Source organism: Hyla sarda, unplaced genomic scaffold (assembly GCF_029499605.1).
Source record: "Hyla sarda isolate aHylSar1 unplaced genomic scaffold, aHylSar1.hap1 scaffold_2258, whole genome shotgun sequence".
NCBI classification, from domain to species: Eukaryota; Metazoa; Chordata; class Amphibia; order Anura; family Hylidae; genus Hyla; species Hyla sarda.
This window is the reverse complement of record NW_026608935.1, coordinates 1-16,066: the sequence shown is the minus strand read 5'-3', so window position 1 is coordinate 16,066 and position 16,066 is coordinate 1. Positions and strand designations below refer to the sequence as shown.

The 16,066-nt window shown below is 45.8% G+C and overlaps 7 non-coding genes across 7 annotated transcripts; all 7 read left to right on the top strand.

Annotated features, from left to right (window-relative positions):
* Nucleotides 1-1,764: 1,764 nt before the first annotated feature.
* Nucleotides 1,765-1,955, top strand: LOC130321347 (U2 spliceosomal RNA). The gene has a single exon (XR_008867085.1). It is a non-coding gene; the product is annotated as a U2 spliceosomal RNA (small nuclear RNA).
* A 2,088-nt stretch (nucleotides 1,956-4,043) lies between these two features.
* On the top strand, nucleotides 4,044-4,234 carry LOC130321346 (U2 spliceosomal RNA). The gene has a single exon (XR_008867084.1). It is a non-coding gene; the product is annotated as a U2 spliceosomal RNA (small nuclear RNA).
* Nucleotides 4,235-6,336: 2,102 nt separating this feature from the next.
* LOC130321368 (U2 spliceosomal RNA) lies at nucleotides 6,337-6,527 on the top strand. Its single transcript, XR_008867102.1, has one exon. It is a non-coding gene; the product is annotated as a U2 spliceosomal RNA (small nuclear RNA).
* A 2,098-nt stretch (nucleotides 6,528-8,625) lies between these two features.
* LOC130321367 (U2 spliceosomal RNA) lies at nucleotides 8,626-8,816 on the top strand. The gene has a single exon (XR_008867101.1). It is a non-coding gene; the product is annotated as a U2 spliceosomal RNA (small nuclear RNA).
* Nucleotides 8,817-10,915: 2,099 nt separating this feature from the next.
* On the top strand, nucleotides 10,916-11,106 carry LOC130321366 (U2 spliceosomal RNA). Its single transcript, XR_008867100.1, has one exon. It is a non-coding gene; the product is annotated as a U2 spliceosomal RNA (small nuclear RNA).
* A 2,096-nt stretch (nucleotides 11,107-13,202) lies between these two features.
* Nucleotides 13,203-13,393, top strand: LOC130321357 (U2 spliceosomal RNA). The gene has a single exon (XR_008867094.1). It is a non-coding gene; the product is annotated as a U2 spliceosomal RNA (small nuclear RNA).
* Nucleotides 13,394-15,490: 2,097 nt separating this feature from the next.
* Nucleotides 15,491-15,681, top strand: LOC130321345 (U2 spliceosomal RNA). The gene has a single exon (XR_008867083.1). It is a non-coding gene; the product is annotated as a U2 spliceosomal RNA (small nuclear RNA).
* The last annotated feature ends 385 nt before the right edge of the window (nucleotides 15,682-16,066 follow it).

The following is a 16,066-nucleotide window of genomic DNA, read 5'->3' as shown; positions in this document are numbered from 1 at the left end:
AATATAAAATCTCATCCCTTCCCCAATATCGCGCCACACCCCTACCCCTTAATTCCCTGGTTGAACGTGATGGACATATGTCTTTTTTCGACCGTACTAACTATGTAACTATGTAACATAACATGGGGGGGGGGGGTCTCCTGGCTGTTCACACAGGTGTGTCATTGCTGTACATTGACCATGCATTGCTTCTGTGGTATTGCAAAGGCAAAGACAAATGCTTCCAGCCATCCATTGCACTAATGGATTGGTCATCAGCTGGCTGTCTATGTCCCGCATCAATATAGACCAAAGTACAGAGGGTTAGGCTATGCTATTGTGCACCTACCTGATGCATCAGAAGGTGCGAGGCCCTTGCTAAATTCTGTGCACAGACTTTGAGATCTATACTTTAGACTGTATCTAAACCTGCTCCAACATGGACTGACATTCTGGCCTACTTTCAGCCGATGCGACTTGTCTGTCGCTGAACAGTCGCTTTTTATGTATTCAGCACCTATGTATAATGTTGTAAAAATGCTCTAGAAGCTAAAGTCGCAGAAATGTCACACATATTTGGCCTGCAACTTTCTGTGCGACAAATTCAGACAGGAAAAATCAGTATAAATCCTTAGAAAATTATCCCCCAGTGTCTCCATCTGCTGGCGGTATTGAATAAGCATTGCTGCACTGATGGGGTATGCATTAGACAAAAAAAAAGAAGAAAAAGAAGAATAATACGCCCAGAAAAGAGGCGAAAAGGAGAAAAACGTAAAAAAACGTGAAAAAAAAGTAAGAGGAAGAGAAGGGAAAAAAAGGTGGAAATGGGTTTAAAAGTGATTTCGGCGGAGAAATATATATATATATATATATATATATATATATATATATATATATATATATATATATATACGCGCACACACACACATATATATAAACGTATTCTCCGTTGAGATATTGCAGCCGCTGCTGTGTCCAGGCCCAGGAGCCTTAGCACTGTGCTGTGATGTCACTCAATACCACTGACATCACTAGGTGTAAACAACATCTCTCCTTTGCTGTGTATGTGACTATGGAGCTGTTTGGTGATGTCGTCTATTATGGCCTTCATAGAAGCAACAGGAGATTGTTGCATCCATCTAGAACCCTCAGAACTACAGTGCTATGATGTCACTCACTTCCACAGGCCTTGCAGAGTGTAAACAACAACAACCCAGCTTTGTTGTGTATGTAACCATAGGGATTTGTGATGTCACCTAGAACCTTCACAGCAGCGACAGCTTTATGAGGAGCATCAGCACTGCTCTGCCTGAGCAGAACCATCACCGCCATAGGTTGTCAAATAACCCGGATTTAACCCACACAGGTAAGTCCAATGGGGTGCAGGCATGTCCTCTATGCTTACAGCTTCCCGTGGGTGTTGGTTTGATACCGTTTGGGGACAGCCAAGGAGGCATCTGCAGGCAACAAAGGTAGGTGTGTGCTTGTGTGTGTGTTTCCTATGCAGATCCTAAGCCCAGTGTCACATGCAAGTAGGAGGAGTAAGAAGGGTTCCTGGCAAATCCGGGTTATGGATTGCATTTAAAAAGGCCCCGTGGGAGTGCAATGGGCCCCTGTCTTGCTGCTTAGCAATAATGGTATGGGTTTAGGTTCTGCTGTGTGTACTGGTGGTTGACTGCCCCCCAGCCCAGAGTGTGCATGGAAAATTGTCTGGCAGCCTCCCTGACAGCAAGCAGTGATAGTGCCCATGAAGGGGACCTTGTTGGGCCCGCCCCTTTCACGGTTATCGCTTCTCGGCCTTTTGGCTAAGATCAAGTGTAGTATCTGTTCTTATCAGTTTAATATCTGATACGTCCCCTATCTGGGGACCATATATTAAATGGATTTTTGAGAACGGGGGCCGATTTCGAAGCTTGCTTCCGTCGCCCTATGCATTGACCCGATATGGCAGTATCTTCGGGTACAGTGCACCACCCCCTTACAGGGTTAAAAAGAAAGATTCCTACTTTCATTGCTACCTGCTTGCTGGCTAGCCAGCTAGCCAGCCCTGTGGGCCTTGCTGCTGCTGCAGCCAAAAAACAAAAGGTGGTGCTGCTGCTGCTTCTGCTGCTTCTGCTTCTGCTTGTGTCTGGCCCCTGTTGGAGCGTCCAGGCACAGGACTTCTGCTGCTGCTGACTAAATGGCCTCCTTAATTGGATCATTTGAGTAGCCAGCACACCTGTGCAGGTAGGGCATGACATGATAGGCAGCTGCCTTGATAGCGGGTGGGTGCTGAATGTTCCTAATTGACAAAATAAGATTAATGCTTATGAAGAAATATAAAATCTCATCCCTTCCCCAATATCGCGCCACACCCCTACCCCTTAATTCCCTGGTTGAACGTGATGGACATATGTCTTTTTTCGACCGTACTAACTATGTAACTATGTAACATAACATGGGGGGGGGGGGGTCTCCTGGCTGTTCACACAGGTGTGTCATTGCTGTACATTGACCATGCATTGCTTCTGTGGTATTGCAAAGGCAAAGACAAATGCTTCCAGCCATCCATTGCACTAATGGATTGGTCATCAGCTGGCTGTCTATGTCCCGCATCAATATAGACCAAAGTACAGAGGGTTAGGCTATGCTATTGTGCACCTACCTGATGCATCAGAAGGTGCGAGGCCCTTGCTAAATTCTGTGCACAGACTTTGAGATCTATACTTTAGACTGTATCTAAACCTGCTCCAACATGGACTGACATTCTGGCCTACTTTCAGCCGATGCGACTTGTCTGTCGCTGAACAGTCGCTTTTTATGTATTCAGCACCTATGTATAATGTTGTAAAAATGCTCTAGAAGCTAAAGTCGCAGAAATGTCACACATATTTGGCCTGCAACTTTCTGTGCGACAAATTCAGACAGGAAAAATCAGTATAAATCCTTAGAAAATTATCCCCCAGTGTCTCCATCTGCTGGCGGTATTGAATAAGCATTGCTGCACTGATGGGGTATGCATTAGACAAAAAAAAAGAAGAAAAAGAAGAATAATACGCCCAGAAAAGAGGCGAAAAGGAGAAAAACGTAAAAAAACGTGAAAAAAAAGTAAGAGGAAGAGAAGGGAAAAAAAGGTGGAAATGGGTTTAAAAGTGATTTCGGCGGAGAAATATATATATATATATATATATATATATATATATATATATATACGCGCACACACACACATATATATAAACGTATTCTCCGTTGAGATATTGCAGCCGCTGCTGTGTCCAGGCCCAGGAGCCTTAGCACTGTGCTGTGATGTCACTCAATACCACTGACATCACTAGGTGTAAACAACATCTCTCCTTTGCTGTGTATGTGACTATGGAGCTGTTTGGTGATGTCGTCTATTATGGCCTTCATAGAAGCAACAGGAGATTGTTGCATCCATCTAGAACCCTCAGAACTACAGTGCTATGATGTCACTCACTTCCACAGGCCTTGCAGAGTGTAAACAACAACAACCCAGCTTTGTTGTGTATGTAACCATAGGGATTTGTGATGTCACCTAGAACCTTCACAGCAGCGACAGCTTTATGAGGAGCATCAGCACTGCTCTGCCTGAGCAGAACCATCACCGCCATAGGTTGTCAAATAACCCGGATTTAACCCACACAGGTAAGTCCAATGGGGTGCAGGCATGTCCTCTATGCTTACAGCTTCCCGTGGGTGTTGGTTTGATACCGTTTGGGGACAGCCAAGGAGGCATCTGCAGGCAACAAAGGTAGGTGTGTGCTTGTGTGTGTGTTTCCTATGCAGATCCTAAGCCCAGTGTCACATGCAAGTAGGAGGAGTAAGAAGGGTTCCTGGCAAATCCGGGTTATGGATTGCATTTAAAAAGGCCCCGTGGGAGTGCAATGGGCCCCTGTCTTGCTGCTTAGCAATAATGGTATGGGTTTAGGTTCTGCTGTGTGTACTGGTGGTTGACTGCCCCCCAGCCCAGAGTGTGCATGGAAAATTGTCTGGCAGCCTCCCTGACAGCAAGCAGTGATAGTGCCCATGAAGGGGACCTTGTTGGGCCCGCCCCTTTCACGGTTATCGCTTCTCGGCCTTTTGGCTAAGATCAAGTGTAGTATCTGTTCTTATCAGTTTAATATCTGATACGTCCCCTATCTGGGGACCATATATTAAATGGATTTTTGAGAACGGGGGCCGATTTCGAAGCTTGCTTCCGTCGCCCTATGCATTGACCCGATATGGCAGTATCTTCGGGTACAGTGCACCACCCCCTTACAGGGTTAAAAAGAAAGATTCCTACTTTCATTGCTACCTGCTTGCTGGCTAGCCAGCTAGCCAGCCCTGTGGGCCTTGCTGCTGCTGCAGCCAAAAAACAAAAGGTGGTGCTGCTGCTGCTTCTGCTGCTTCTGCTTCTGCTTGTGTCTGGCCCCTGTTGGAGCGTCCAGGCACAGGACTTCTGCTGCTGCTGACTAAATGGCCTCCTTAATTGGATCATTTGAGTAGCCAGCACACCTGTGCAGGTAGGGCATGACATGATAGGCAGCTGCCTTGATAGCGGGTGGGTGCTGAATGTTCCTAATTGACAAAATAAGATTAATGCTTATGAAGAAATATAAAATCTCATCCCTTCCCCAATATCGCGCCACACCCCTACCCCTTAATTCCCTGGTTGAACGTGATGGACATATGTCTTTTTTCGACCGTACTAACTATGTAACTATGTAACATAACATGGGGGGGGGGGGGTCTCCTGGCTGTTCACACAGGTGTGTCATTGCTGTACATTGACCATGCATTGCTTCTGTGGTATTGCAAAGGCAAAGACAAATGCTTCCAGCCATCCATTGCACTAATGGATTGGTCATCAGCTGGCTGTCTATGTCCCGCATCAATATAGACCAAAGTACAGAGGGTTAGGCTATGCTATTGTGCACCTACCTGATGCATCAGAAGGTGCGAGGCCCTTGCTAAATTCTGTGCACAGACTTTGAGATCTATACTTTAGACTGTATCTAAACCTGCTCCAACATGGACTGACATTCTGGCCTACTTTCAGCCGATGCGACTTGTCTGTCGCTGAACAGTCGCTTTTTATGTATTCAGCACCTATGTATAATGTTGTAAAAATGCTCTAGAAGCTAAAGTCGCAGAAATGTCACACATATTTGGCCTGCAACTTTCTGTGCGACAAATTCAGACAGGAAAAATCAGTATAAATCCTTAGAAAATTATCCCCCAGTGTCTCCATCTGCTGGCGGTATTGAATAAGCATTGCTGCACTGATGGGGTATGCATTAGACGAAAAAAAAGAAGAAAAAGAAGAATAATACGCCCAGAAAAGAGGCGAAAAGGAGAAAAACGTAAAAAAACGTGAAAAAAAAGTAAGAGGAAGAGAAGGGAAAAAAAGGTGGAAATGGGTTTAAAAGTGATTTCGGCGGAGAAATATATATATATATATATATATATATATATATATATATATATATATATATATATATACGCGCACACACACACATATATATAAACGTATTCTCCGTTGAGATATTGCAGCCGCTGCTGTGTCCAGGCCCAGGAGCCTTAGCACTGTGCTGTGATGTCACTCAATACCACTGACATCACTAGGTGTAAACAACATCTCTCCTTTGCTGTGTATGTGACTATGGAGCTGTTTGGTGATGTCGTCTATTATGGCCTTCATAGAAGCAACAGGAGATTGTTGCATCCATCTAGAACCCTCAGAACTACAGTGCTATGATGTCACTCACTTCCACAGGCCTTGCAGAGTGTAAACAACAACAACCCAGCTTTGTTGTGTATGTAACCATAGGGATTTGTGATGTCACCTAGAACCTTCACAGCAGCGACAGCTTTATGAGGAGCATCAGCACTGCTCTGCCTGAGCAGAACCATCACCGCCATAGGTTGTCAAATAACCCGGATTTAACCCACACAGGTAAGTCCAATGGGGTGCAGGCATGTCCTCTATGCTTACAGCTTCCCGTGGGTGTTGGTTTGATACCGTTTGGGGACAGCCAAGGAGGCATCTGCAGGCAACAAAGGTAGGTGTGTGCTTGTGTGTGTGTTTCCTATGCAGATCCTAAGCCCAGTGTCACATGCAAGTAGGAGGAGTAAGAAGGGTTCCTGGCAAATCCGGGTTATGGATTGCATTTAAAAAGGCCCCGTGGGAGTGCAATGGGCCCCTGTCTTGCTGCTTAGCAATAATGGTATGGGTTTAGGTTCTGCTGTGTGTACTGGTGGTTGACTGCCCCCCAGCCCAGAGTGTGCATGGAAAATTGTCTGGCAGCCTCCCTGACAGCAAGCAGTGATAGTGCCCATGAAGGGGACCTTGTTGGGCCCGCCCCTTTCACGGTTATCGCTTCTCGGCCTTTTGGCTAAGATCAAGTGTAGTATCTGTTCTTATCAGTTTAATATCTGATACGTCCCCTATCTGGGGACCATATATTAAATGGATTTTTGAGAACGGGGGCCGATTTCGAAGCTTGCTTCCGTCGCCCTATGCATTGACCCGATATGGCAGTATCTTCGGGTACAGTGCACCACCCCCTTACAGGGTTAAAAAGAAAGATTCCTACTTTCATTGCTACCTGCTTGCTGGCTAGCCAGCTAGCCAGCCCTGTGGGCCTTGCTGCTGCTGCAGCCAAAAAACAAAAGGTGGTGCTGCTGCTGCTTCTGCTGCTTCTGCTTCTGCTTGTGTCTGGCCCCTGTTGGAGCGTCCAGGCACAGGACTTCTGCTGCTGCTGACTAAATGGCCTCCTTAATTGGATCATTTGAGTAGCCAGCACACCTGTGCAGGTAGGGCATGACATGATAGGCAGCTGCCTTGATAGCGGGTGGGTGCTGAATGTTCCTAATTGACAAAATAAGATTAATGCTTATGAAGAAATATAAAATCTCATCCCTTCCCCAATATCGCGCCACACCCCTACCCCTTAATTCCCTGGTTGAACGTGATGGACATATGTCTTTTTTCGACCGTACTAACTATGTAACTATGTAACATAACATGGGGGGGGGGGGTCTCCTGGCTGTTCACACAGGTGTGTCATTGCTGTACATTGACCATGCATTGCTTCTGTGGTATTGCAAAGGCAAAGACAAATGCTTCCAGCCATCCATTGCACTAATGGATTGGTCATCAGCTGGCTGTCTATGTCCCGCATCAATATAGACCAAAGTACAGAGGGTTAGGCTATGCTATTGTGCACCTACCTGATGCATCAGAAGGTGCGAGGCCCTTGCTAAATTCTGTGCACAGACTTTGAGATCTATACTTTAGACTGTATCTAAACCTGCTCCAACATGGACTGACATTCTGGCCTACTTTCAGCCGATGCGACTTGTCTGTCGCTGAACAGTCGCTTTTTATGTATTCAGCACCTATGTATAATGTTGTAAAAATGCTCTAGAAGCTAAAGTCGCAGAAATGTCACACATATTTGGCCTGCAACTTTCTGTGCGACAAATTCAGACAGGAAAAATCAGTATAAATCCTTAGAAAATTATCCCCCAGTGTCTCCATCTGCTGGCGGTATTGAATAAGCATTGCTGCACTGATGGGGTATGCATTAGACAAAAAAAAAGAAGAAAAAGAAGAATAATACGCCCAGAAAAGAGGCGAAAAGGAGAAAAACGTAAAAAAACGTGAAAAAAAAGTAAGAGGAAGAGAAGGGAAAAAAAGGTGGAAATGGGTTTAAAAGTGATTTCGGCGGAGAATATATATATATATATATATATATATATATATATATATATATATATATATATATACGCGCACACACACACATATATATAAACGTATTCTCCGTTGAGATATTGCAGCCGCTGCTGTGTCCAGGCCCAGGAGCCTTAGCACTGTGCTGTGATGTCACTCAATACCACTGACATCACTAGGTGTAAACAACATCTCTCCTTTGCTGTGTATGTGACTATGGAGCTGTTTGGTGATGTCGTCTATTATGGCCTTCATAGAAGCAACAGGAGATTGTTGCATCCATCTAGAACCCTCAGAACTACAGTGCTATGATGTCACTCACTTCCACAGGCCTTGCAGAGTGTAAACAACAACAACCCAGCTTTGTTGTGTATGTAACCATAGGGATTTGTGATGTCACCTAGAACCTTCACAGCAGCGACAGCTTTATGAGGAGCATCAGCACTGCTCTGCCTGAGCAGAACCATCACCGCCATAGGTTGTCAAATAACCCGGATTTAACCCACACAGGTAAGTCCAATGGGGTGCAGGCATGTCCTCTATGCTTACAGCTTCCCGTGGGTGTTGGTTTGATACCGTTTGGGGACAGCCAAGGAGGCATCTGCAGGCAACAAAGGTAGGTGTGTGCTTGTGTGTGTGTTTCCTATGCAGATCCTAAGCCCAGTGTCACATGCAAGTAGGAGGAGTAAGAAGGGTTCCTGGCAAATCCGGGTTATGGATTGCATTTAAAAAGGCCCCGTGGGAGTGCAATGGGCCCCTGTCTTGCTGCTTAGCAATAATGGTATGGGTTTAGGTTCTGCTGTGTGTACTGGTGGTTGACTGCCCCCCAGCCCAGAGTGTGCATGGAAAATTGTCTGGCAGCCTCCCTGACAGCAAGCAGTGATAGTGCCCATGAAGGGGACCTTGTTGGGCCCGCCCCTTTCACGGTTATCGCTTCTCGGCCTTTTGGCTAAGATCAAGTGTAGTATCTGTTCTTATCAGTTTAATATCTGATACGTCCCCTATCTGGGGACCATATATTAAATGGATTTTTGAGAACGGGGGCCGATTTCGAAGCTTGCTTCCGTCGCCCTATGCATTGACCCGATATGGCAGTATCTTCGGGTACAGTGCACCACCCCCTTACAGGGTTAAAAAGAAAGATTCCTACTTTCATTGCTACCTGCTTGCTGGCTAGCCAGCTAGCCAGCCCTGTGGGCCTTGCTGCTGCTGCAGCCAAAAAACAAAAGGTGGTGCTGCTGCTGCTTCTGCTGCTTCTGCTTCTGCTTGTGTCTGGCCCCTGTTGGAGCGTCCAGGCACAGGACTTCTGCTGCTGCTGACTAAATGGCCTCCTTAATTGGATCATTTGAGTAGCCAGCACACCTGTGCAGGTAGGGCATGACATGATAGGCAGCTGCCTTGATAGCGGGTGGGTGCTGAATGTTCCTAATTGACAAAATAAGATTAATGCTTATGAAGAAATATAAAATCTCATCCCTTCCCCAATATCGCGCCACACCCCTACCCCTTAATTCCCTGGTTGAACGTGATGGACATATGTCTTTTTTCGACCGTACTAACTATGTAACTATGTAACATAACATGGGGGGGGGGGGGTCTCCTGGCTGTTCACACAGGTGTGTCATTGCTGTACATTGACCATGCATTGCTTCTGTGGTATTGCAAAGGCAAAGACAAATGCTTCCAGCCATCCATTGCACTAATGGATTGGTCATCAGCTGGCTGTCTATGTCCCGCATCAATATAGACCAAAGTACAGAGGGTTAGGCTATGCTATTGTGCACCTACCTGATGCATCAGAAGGTGCGAGGCCCTTGCTAAATTCTGTGCACAGACTTTGAGATCTATACTTTAGACTGTATCTAAACCTGCTCCAACATGGACTGACATTCTGGCCTACTTTCAGCCGATGCGACTTGTCTGTCGCTGAACAGTCGCTTTTTATGTATTCAGCACCTATGTATAATGTTGTAAAAATGCTCTAGAAGCTAAAGTCGCAGAAATGTCACACATATTTGGCCTGCAACTTTCTGTGCGACAAATTCAGACAGGAAAAATCAGTATAAATCCTTAGAAAATTATCCCCCAGTGTCTCCATCTGCTGGCGGTATTGAATAAGCATTGCTGCACTGATGGGGTATGCATTAGACAAAAAAAAAGAAGAAAAAGAAGAATAATACGCCCAGAAAAGAGGCGAAAAGGAGAAAAAACGTAAAAAAACGTGAAAAAAAAGTAAGAGGAAGAGAAGGGAAAAAAAGGTGGAAATGGGTTTAAAAGTGATTTCGGCGGAGAAATATATATATATATATATATATATATATATATATATATATATATATATATATACGCGCACACACACACATATATATAAACGTATTCTCCGTTGAGATATTGCAGCCGCTGCTGTGTCCAGGCCCAGGAGCCTTAGCACTGTGCTGTGATGTCACTCAATACCACTGACATCACTAGGTGTAAACAACATCTCTCCTTTGCTGTGTATGTGACTATGGAGCTGTTTGGTGATGTCGTCTATTATGGCCTTCATAGAAGCAACAGGAGATTGTTGCATCCATCTAGAACCCTCAGAACTACAGTGCTATGATGTCACTCACTTCCACAGGCCTTGCAGAGTGTAAACAACAACAACCCAGCTTTGTTGTGTATGTAACCATAGGGATTTGTGATGTCACCTAGAACCTTCACAGCAGCGACAGCTTTATGAGGAGCATCAGCACTGCTCTGCCTGAGCAGAACCATCACCGCCATAGGTTGTCAAATAACCCGGATTTAACCCACACAGGTAAGTCCAATGGGGTGCAGGCATGTCCTCTATGCTTACAGCTTCCCGTGGGTGTTGGTTTGATACCGTTTGGGGACAGCCAAGGAGGCATCTGCAGGCAACAAAGGTAGGTGTGTGCTTGTGTGTGTGTTTCCTATGCAGATCCTAAGCCCAGTGTCACATGCAAGTAGGAGGAGTAAGAAGGGTTCCTGGCAAATCCGGGTTATGGATTGCATTTAAAAAGGCCCCGTGGGAGTGCAATGGGCCCCTGTCTTGCTGCTTAGCAATAATGGTATGGGTTTAGGTTCTGCTGTGTGTACTGGTGGTTGACTGCCCCCCAGCCCAGAGTGTGCATGGAAAATTGTCTGGCAGCCTCCCTGACAGCAAGCAGTGATAGTGCCCATGAAGGGGACCTTGTTGGGCCCGCCCCTTTCACGGTTATCGCTTCTCGGCCTTTTGGCTAAGATCAAGTGTAGTATCTGTTCTTATCAGTTTAATATCTGATACGTCCCCTATCTGGGGACCATATATTAAATGGATTTTTGAGAACGGGGGCCGATTTCGAAGCTTGCTTCCGTCGCCCTATGCATTGACCCGATATGGCAGTATCTTCGGGTACAGTGCACCACCCCCTTACAGGGTTAAAAAGAAAGATTCCTACTTTCATTGCTACCTGCTTGCTGGCTAGCCAGCTAGCCAGCCCTGTGGGCCTTGCTGCTGCTGCAGCCAAAAAACAAAAGGTGGTGCTGCTGCTGCTTCTGCTGCTTCTGCTTCTGCTTGTGTCTGGCCCCTGTTGGAGCGTCCAGGCACAGGACTTCTGCTGCTGCTGACTAAATGGCCTCCTTAATTGGATCATTTGAGTAGCCAGCACACCTGTGCAGGTAGGGCATGACATGATAGGCAGCTGCCTTGATAGCGGGTGGGTGCTGAATGTTCCTAATTGACAAAATAAGATTAATGCTTATGAAGAAATATAAAATCTCATCCCTTCCCCAATATCGCGCCACACCCCTACCCCTTAATTCCCTGGTTGAACGTGATGGACATATGTCTTTTTTCGACCGTACTAACTATGTAACTATGTAACATAACATGGGGGGGGGGGGTCTCCTGGCTGTTCACACAGGTGTGTCATTGCTGTACATTGACCATGCATTGCTTCTGTGGTATTGCAAAGGCAAAGACAAATGCTTCCAGCCATCCATTGCACTAATGGATTGGTCATCAGCTGGCTGTCTATGTCCCGCATCAATATAGACCAAAGTACAGAGGGTTAGGCTATGCTATTGTGCACCTACCTGATGCATCAGAAGGTGCGAGGCCCTTGCTAAATTCTGTGCACAGACTTTGAGATCTATACTTTAGACTGTATCTAAACCTGCTCCAACATGGACTGACATTCTGGCCTACTTTCAGCCGATGCGACTTGTCTGTCGCTGAACAGTCGCTTTTTATGTATTCAGCACCTATGTATAATGTTGTAAAAATGCTCTAGAAGCTAAAGTCGCAGAAATGTCACACATATTTGGCCTGCAACTTTCTGTGCGACAAATTCAGACAGGAAAAATCAGTATAAATCCTTAGAAAATTATCCCCCAGTGTCTCCATCTGCTGGCGGTATTGAATAAGCATTGCTGCACTGATGGGGTATGCATTAGACAAAAAAAAAGAAGAAAAAGAAGAATAATACGCCCAGAAAAGAGGCGAAAAGGAGAAAAACGTAAAAAAACGTGAAAAAAAAGTAAGAGGAAGAGAAGGGAAAAAAAGGTGGAAATGGGTTTAAAAGTGATTTCGGCGGAGAAATATATATATATATATATATATATATATATATATATATATATATATATATACGCGCACACACACACATATATATAAACGTATTCTCCGTTGAGATATTGCAGCCGCTGCTGTGTCCAGGCCCAGGAGCCTTAGCACTGTGCTGTGATGTCACTCAATACCACTGACATCACTAGGTGTAAACAACATCTCTCCTTTGCTGTGTATGTGACTATGGAGCTGTTTGGTGATGTCGTCTATTATGGCCTTCATAGAAGCAACAGGAGATTGTTGCATCCATCTAGAACCCTCAGAACTACAGTGCTATGATGTCACTCACTTCCACAGGCCTTGCAGAGTGTAAACAACAACAACCCAGCTTTGTTGTGTATGTAACCATAGGGATTTGTGATGTCACCTAGAACCTTCACAGCAGCGACAGCTTTATGAGGAGCATCAGCACTGCTCTGCCTGAGCAGAACCATCACCGCCATAGGTTGTCAAATAACCCGGATTTAACCCACACAGGTAAGTCCAATGGGGTGCAGGCATGTCCTCTATGCTTACAGCTTCCCGTGGGTGTTGGTTTGATACCGTTTGGGGACAGCCAAGGAGGCATCTGCAGGCAACAAAGGTAGGTGTGTGCTTGTGTGTGTTGTTTCCTATGCAGATCCTAAGCCCAGTGTCACATGCAAGTAGGAGGAGTAAGAAGGGTTCCTGGCAAATCCGGGTTATGGATTGCATTTAAAAAGGCCCCGTGGGAGTGCAATGGGCCCCTGTCTTGCTGCTTAGCAATAATGGTATGGGTTTAGGTTCTGCTGTGTGTACTGGTGGTTGACTGCCCCCCAGCCCAGAGTGTGCATGGAAAATTGTCTGGCAGCCTCCCTGACAGCAAGCAGTGATAGTGCCCATGAAGGGGACCTTGTTGGGCCCGCCCCTTTCACGGTTATCGCTTCTCGGCCTTTTGGCTAAGATCAAGTGTAGTATCTGTTCTTATCAGTTTAATATCTGATACGTCCCCTATCTGGGGACCATATATTAAATGGATTTTTGAGAACGGGGGCCGATTTCGAAGCTTGCTTCCGTCGCCCTATGCATTGACCCGATATGGCAGTATCTTCGGGTACAGTGCACCACCCCCTTACAGGGTTAAAAAGAAAGATTCCTACTTTCATTGCTACCTGCTTGCTGGCTAGCCAGCTAGCCAGCCCTGTGGGCCTTGCTGCTGCTGCAGCCAAAAAACAAAAGGTGGTGCTGCTGCTGCTTCTGCTGCTTCTGCTTCTGCTTGTGTCTGGCCCCTGTTGGAGCGTCCAGGCACAGGACTTCTGCTGCTGCTGACTAAATGGCCTCCTTAATTGGATCATTTGAGTAGCCAGCACACCTGTGCAGGTAGGGCATGACATGATAGGCAGCTGCCTTGATAGCGGGTGGGTGCTGAATGTTCCTAATTGACAAAATAAGATTAATGCTTATGAAGAAATATAAAATCTCATCCCTTCCCCAATATCGCGCCACACCCCTACCCCTTAATTCCCTGGTTGAACGTGATGGACATATGTCTTTTTTCGACCGTACTAACTATGTAACTATGTAACATAACATGGGGGGGGGGGGTCTCCTGGCTGTTCACACAGGTGTGTCATTGCTGTACATTGACCATGCATTGCTTCTGTGGTATTGCAAAGGCAAAGACAAATGCTTCCAGCCATCCATTGCACTAATGGATTGGTCATCAGCTGGCTGTCTATGTCCCGCATCAATATAGACCAAAGTACAGAGGGTTAGGCTATGCTATTGTGCACCTACCTGATGCATCAGAAGGTGCGAGGCCCTTGCTAAATTCTGTGCACAGACTTTGAGATCTATACTTTAGACTGTATCTAAACCTGCTCCAACATGGACTGACATTCTGGCCTACTTTCAGCCGATGCGACTTGTCTGTCGCTGAACAGTCGCTTTTTATGTATTCAGCACCTATGTATAATGTTGTAAAAATGCTCTAGAAGCTAAAGTCGCAGAAATGTCACACATATTTGGCCTGCAACTTTCTGTGCGACAAATTCAGACAGGAAAAATCAGTATAAATCCTTAGAAAATTATCCCCCAGTGTCTCCATCTGCTGGCGGTATTGAATAAGCATTGCTGCACTGATGGGGTATGCATTAGACAAAAAAAAAGAAGAAAAAGAAGAATAATACGCCCAGAAAAGAGGCGAAAAGGAGAAAAACGTAAAAAAACGTGAAAAAAAAGTAAGAGGAAGAGAAGGGAAAAAAAGGTGGAAATGGGTTTAAAAGTGATTTCGGCGGAGAAATATATATATATATATATATATATATATATATATATATATATATATATATATACGCGCACACACACACATATATATAAACGTATTCTCCGTTGAGATATTGCAGCCGCTGCTGTGTCCAGGCCCAGGAGCCTTAGCACTGTGCTGTGATGTCACTCAATACCACTGACATCACTAGGTGTAAACAACATCTCTCCTTTGCTGTGTATGTGACTATGGAGCTGTTTGGTGATGTCGTCTATTATGGCCTTCATAGAAGCAACAGGAGATTGTTGCATCCATCTAGAACCCTCAGAACTACAGTGCTATGATGTCACTCACTTCCACAGGCCTTGCAGAGTGTAAACAACAACAACCCAGCTTTGTTGTGTATGTAACCATAGGGATTTGTGATGTCACCTAGAACCTTCACAGCAGCGACAGCTTTATGAGGAGCATCAGCACTGCTCTGCCTGAGCAGAACCATCACCGCCATAGGTTGTCAAATAACCCGGATTTAACCCACACAGGTAAGTCCAATGGGGTGCAGGCATGTCCTCTATGCTTACAGCTTCCCGTGGGTGTTGGTTTGATACCGTTTGGGGACAGCCAAGGAGGCATCTGCAGGCAACAAAGGTAGGTGTGTGCTTGTGTGTGTGTTTCCTATGCAGATCCTAAGCCCAGTGTCACATGCAAGTAGGAGGAGTAAGAAGGGTTCCTGGCAAATCCGGGTTATGGATTGCATTTAAAAAGGCCCCGTGGGAGTGCAATGGGCCCCTGTCTTGCTGCTTAGCAATAATGGTATGGGTTTAGGTTCTGCTGTGTGTACTGGTGGTTGACTGCCCCCCAGCCCAGAGTGTGCATGGAAAATTGTCTGGCAGCCTCCCTGACAGCAAGCAGTGATAGTGCCCATGAAGGGGACCTTGTTGGGCCCGCCCCTTTCACGGTTATCGCTTCTCGGCCTTTTGGCTAAGATCAAGTGTAGTATCTGTTCTTATCAGTTTAATATCTGATACGTCCCCTATCTGGGGACCATATATTAAATGGATTTTTGAGAACGGGGGCCGATTTCGAAGCTTGCTTCCGTCGCCCTATGCATTGACCCGATATGGCAGTATCTTCGGGTACAGTGCACCACCCCCTTACAGGGTTAAAAAGAAAGATTCCTACTTTCATTGCTACCTGCTTGCTGGCTAGCCAGCTAGCCAGCCCTGTGGGCCTTGCTGCTGCTGCAGCCAAAAAACAAAAGGTGGTGCTGCTGCTGCTTCTGCTGCTTCTGCTTCTGCTTGTGTCTGGCCCCTGTTGGAGCGTCCAGGCACAGGACTTCTGCTGCTGCTGACTAAATGGCCTCCTTAATTGGATCATTTGAGTAGCCAGCACACCTGTGCAGGTAGGGCATGACATGATAGGCAGCTGCCTTGATAGCGGGTGGGTGCTGAATGTTCCTAATTGACAAAATAAGATTAATGCTTATGAAGAAATATAAAATCTCATCCCTTCCCCAATATCGCGCCACACCCCTACC